The sequence below is a fragment of the Delphinus delphis genome, chromosome 18, assembly GCF_949987515.2.
Source record: "Delphinus delphis chromosome 18, mDelDel1.2, whole genome shotgun sequence".
Taxonomy (NCBI): domain Eukaryota; kingdom Metazoa; phylum Chordata; class Mammalia; order Artiodactyla; family Delphinidae; genus Delphinus; species Delphinus delphis.
The window spans coordinates 26,130,153-26,135,550 of NC_082700.1; the positions used below are offsets into that span (position 1 = coordinate 26,130,153).

Consider the following 5,398-nt stretch of genomic DNA (forward strand, 5'->3'; position numbering starts at 1 on the left):
AATAACATGCTTAGGGCTATTTGTCTTAAGTTGCCATATGGGAAAAGACAATTTTAGTTGAAGTTTCTTGTGCTTCCATATTCTCATGACATGTTCTCCTTTTGGATTTCACAGGCAGCATTGTCAAATTTTACCAGACAAATACATATTTTAAAAGATTCTGTGATTAACAGAGGTATGTTGTTTTTCAAAGTTTAAAGGGTTATCTTTTTAACTGAACTGACATTTGAATTGCTACTGGCAGATTGTTGGGCTTTTGTCTATGAAAATTGTGTTTGGGTTTTTCTTAGGGCATATAAGAACACCTCTTTCCCTGTTTGTGGGATCCAATTCTTTTTTTTTTTTTTTTGAGGTTCACTAAATTTATTTTAAAAATCATAAAACATTTCTTACAAAAGAGCATTACATTCTGCACACTGCTCCGAATAGATGCCAGGGACATATGGACTATCGTTACTTTTCCTCCCTGTCCCACCCTCCCCCAAAATATTACAGTGACCACAAAGCAAAGTGTTTGCAATAATTACATGGGGGGATTTGTTTTTTAAACCACCAACAATGAGCAAAAATTAAAATTCACTCACTCTGTTGCTGTTGCAAAATTTCAATGTTAGTTTCTGCATACCCTCCCCCAACCCCCAACCTTGTTTGTAAGGAACTGAAACATTATATCTGGTGACAGCAAAGATTTCACTACACCTCAAATGCAGAACACCTATGAAGCAGAGGAATGTTGGCTTTTTAAACAGAAGCAGATTAAAAAAAAAAAAGATGCAGGACTCCTTCAGTTCTTCACTAGTCTTAGAAAAACTTTCCAGAATATTGCTTCACACTGTTCTGCAGCAAATCCTGTGCATTCTGTATCTGGGCCTGTGTTCCTGTAATGGTAATGATCCAATCTTTGGACCCTTCTAAAGGCTCATCAATTTTGATCGATGCTCCTGACTCATGACGGATTTGTTTAATCTGCTGACCACCTTTGCCAGTAATAGATCGAGCCAGATCTTTGGGAGCAGTTGCTTGTGTAGTAATAATAGGTCCACCAAGATCACCATATGAGCCATGACCCCCTGCATAAGAATAATCATATCCAGAGCCACTCTGTGGTTCATAAGCCATCTGTGGCTCTGATGGGCTCCATGTATCTACTGCAGAGTTGCAGGTTTCATCAGCACTGAAACCACCCATGCCATCATAATGGTCTCCAGGTCTTCCTCTTCTGTCATAGGCCATTAGATCCCCTCCTCTAGGTGGTGGTGGTGGAGAAGGAGGAAGATTCTGAGCTCTGCCACCACCCCGGCCCCCTCGTCCAGGAGGAGGTGGAGGAGGTCCTCGACGAGGGCTCCTATCATCACAATCTCTTCTGGATGGAAGCATGGGACTCCCACCCTGACCAGGAGACGTTCTGTCAAAACCACCTCTTCCCTGCATGGGAAATCCCACGGGACGTCCACAGCAGTTATCAAACATCATTGTAAAACCACAGTAATCATAGGTTTCGTCATAAAAACTGGGATCATAAGGCTGAGCACGTCCTTCGATGGGAGACTCTGATATAAGATCAAGGATGATCTTCATGCACTCTACAACCCTATCAGGTTTTCCTCCAATAAGAACCACTCTGTCAGCGGATTGAGGACCACATTCCTGGAAAAGCTTGATTGTTGTCTGAGTGTTCTCTCGAAGTTCTTTGATTTTAGCACCTTTGACTCCAATAATTCCTCCAGCCAGACTCTGATGAATCAACAATCTCAACTCGCAAAGTCGCGTCCTTTATAGTGTTGGTAATTTAAGCATTCCACAGCATCAGATTCCAGCGGAAGCTGGCTGGTTGCAGTGGGTGATGGCAACTGCAGGCCCTCTTTCAAGGTAGGGATGATTTTCTTCAGAATTTCTCCAATTGTTTCAATATCAGCACTGATACTCAGTGTGGCATTGTGGTCTGTACGGAGAGCCTTAATATTCTTGCCTCCTTTTCCAATCACTGCCCCAGCATTCTTACTCTGAAGCAGAATGTGTAATTCAACCATCTCATCAGTGTTTCTAGATCTTTAAAAGCGTGCTCCTGTTCCATATCTTCAGCAGGGCGTTTACCAAATTTGCCATTGGTTTTGGTGTTGGGAAAGTTTTCCTCTGGCTGTTCCATTTCCATTTTCTTGTATTAAAGGAACACACCAATCAGTTATTAAATATATCCTTGCAGGGAAGAACTGAAGTGTTCTGGCCGGGACCAACTGACACCCTAGCACTGCAGTAGCCCAGATCCGAAAGGAGATGGCCCCAATTCTTTTTGATTTCATATTTTCTGGATATTTGCACCTCAAAGAAGTAACAAGAGGATACATGTTTTCCTTTTCCTTCTCTTACGTTGTAGCCTTTGAAATTAATGCTAAAACATATCAGGCTTAAGAGTAATTTCCCTGGATTGTTTTTCTTTTTCTTTTTTTAGTGGATAAACTGATATTGAACCAATTGGCATTGAATTGGCTGGGAAATAACACATTTCAAATTTAATATCTACATGAAGTGACAGGTATTTGGTAAAAAGATAAATCAATAGCCCAAGGTCAAAATTTTCCTTGTGACTTATGGTACAGACCAAGAATAAATTATTTTAACTTCTGTAAATCTCCACATCACTTTAAACATTTTAAATCTTCTTCTGTATTCTTCTTGTACTATTGATGTGTCTTTCAGAGATAACTATGCTAAAAATGTTTGAGAAGTATTTGCTAACTCTCTGAGGAGAGCAAGGGCTCAATGGTATGTTTTGAATTCTAGTTCAACCACTTTATGATAAGGAATTTTCTTTATTCACAATTGAGTTCTGCCTGTTGAAGGTAGAGTTCAGCTGTTTACATACTAACATGCAGCAATTATGATGAAACAAAATTCATTCTAGAACTCTGTCATAACTATGGCAACCAGAATTAAATCCTCTTAGAAATACAAAAAGCCACCCCAGCAGGATAGAGTAAATATCTCTTATTGATTTACAAAGGTTCCAGATGATGAAAAGTGGTTAATATATTTCTGTCATGAAACACATTTCTTAAGGCTTCTTTTTATTGATAGAGCCATTGTCTATTTAAGTAATGTCAGCCAGGTATCATCAATTTTTACATCTTTTTTTTCAATCACTTTTGCCTTCATTACAAGAAGCTAACAGCCTTTCCATTATTTTCTGTATTTTACTTAGGAGTAAAAAGAAGAAAGTTCGACTAAAGGACCATTTCTGATTATGTTTGGCTAAAATCTGGCTTGACCAAAGATTGTTAGTATAAATGGGTTGCATATTTATTTTGCAAGAGAATTAGTTGGTTTTGATATTTACCTGCATTTGGACAAAACCTACAACTCTCTTCACTTCAGGTGGCTGGTACTTGCAGTGGGATTTGTGGAAAAGGAAAATTAAACTTTTGGTAATTTGTTCTGTAAGTAGACTAATTTAAAATTCAATTCAAGTAATAATGTGAGGCTAAAATGGAACAGCATTATGTAGCAAGATTAGAGTTTTCATGTCCCAGAGGGTTTGGTGTACAGGTGTCAGTGGGGTTCTGCATGCAAAATGCCAGCAGGTACTGTACCCACTTCTGCTTTTTCCCTAAAATCAACTCGATACTTTGTGTCTTGATTAAAATGAAAAGGTCACTGTAGGTTTTTTTCTTCCAAAATACTGACAAGAGTCATAAGAATGGAGCATCTGCAAACCAGGGTGTAGGAGGTAAGATACATACCATGGCATTGGTCTCAAGATTTTTGGAGCTTCATGTTTCATTATTTCGTGTTTTATTATAAATATTTTCCTATGATTGTTTCTAGTCACGTGGAAATGATGTGGTGGTGTTAGGAAATGTGTTTTCTCAAACAAAAGTGCTCAGTCATGGGAAAAAAAAGCCAAAAATTATGAGACTTTGAAAACTCTAAGACATTTAACTAATTTTCTACTCTCATGTTTCCTTAACTTCTAAAACGACTGAACTGTAAGGTTGAACTTTTAGGTGTGTTATATATCTTAAGAATTAGGGTTTATTTATCTTGTCTAACCTGCCTTATTTATGACTAGTTTTTTTCCTGTTGCTATAGGTATTGAAATTCCTGAAATAAATTATAGTCAACCTAAGCATTTGCCCAAGACAGAAAATAATCGAAGAACCACAGCCTTATGTTATTTTGGTCCTGATGCTGCATTCTCTAAAGTTCCTGAGTTTTACCTGGGCCTCCATCCATCGTGTCAAAGCAGTCTCTGAAATGCCATTGCAATCTGATCCTTTCTGCCTGCAGTTCTGAAGATCACGGAGCTCCAAAATTTTATAGGCCTTTTTATTACTTTTCACAGCATCCCCATGTCAGGTTGACATTCTGCTTCAAATCACAAGATATGAGAATTGGAGGGGATTTCAGAAATCACCTAGTCTAAGCTGTTCATTTTGCAGATAAGAAATTGAAGCTCAGAGAGGTGAAGTGAGTTGCTCAAGGTCACACAGCTCATTAACAGCACAGCTGCTCTTCTAATCCTAATCTGGAGCTCTTTCCATCAAACCTCACAACCTCAGGTTTTCTCTTATGTCCAGAGGAAGTCACTTCTGCTCTGCCTTTTAGCAGATGAGCCCACAGACGGAAGGTAGAATCACCCATTCCCAAACTAGTGCTCCAACTATTACTGCCCATTATATATCTTCTCAGTTTTAAAGGAAAAAAAAGAAAAAACCGAGCCTGCACATTCTGCTTTTATATTCATTATCTACTCTGTGCCTGTTAGTTGCTCCCGTTTTTTGGGAATGCTTTTACTGATTAACTTGGTCTCTGTAATATAAAATGGTGAAATGCATTATGTTGGGTAAATGTGATGTTATTAATGTGTTTTATTCTAGTTATGGGTCATTATTTCCGATAGATGTAATCGTCCCACTACTGAGACCTAGCAGGTGGTCTCACTAGAAGTTATAACAGTATTCTTAATGGTCTGGTAAGAATGTCATTTGCAGGGCAGCAAGGGCAGAAAGAAATTGGTCCCAGAGCTAGCTTGCTTCTGTACTCATTCCCAAGCTTGACCAAGCAAAAGTAAATACATATTTTCTTACTGATCAGCTGGGTATTTTTCCTGCCTATCTATTTTCAGTAAAAGTCATGAGGACCCATGTCTATTTATTTCCTATTTACCGCCTCCCCTTCCTCAATAATAGTACTAATGACCCTGCAACGCTTTGCTTTTCTAATTCTTGGAGGAGACAGGTCATATTTTCTCCTGAGGGGAACCAACACCCATTCAAGTAATAAGATATGATTAAATCCATCTGACCAGACCAAAAACAGAGGCCACTGGGAAGCAGGAATCAAGTGGCAATTTTTCCATTAGAGATAGCTGACTCTTGAGAGAAGGTATGATATCAGTATG

The 5,398-nt window shown here is 38.7% G+C and overlaps 1 pseudogene; it reads right to left on the reverse strand.

Moving 5' to 3' along the window:
* Positions 1–672: 672 nt before the first annotated feature.
* Positions 673–2,152, reverse strand: LOC132413783 (heterogeneous nuclear ribonucleoprotein K pseudogene; annotated as a pseudogene).
* Positions 2,153–5,398: the final 3,246 nt, after the last annotated feature.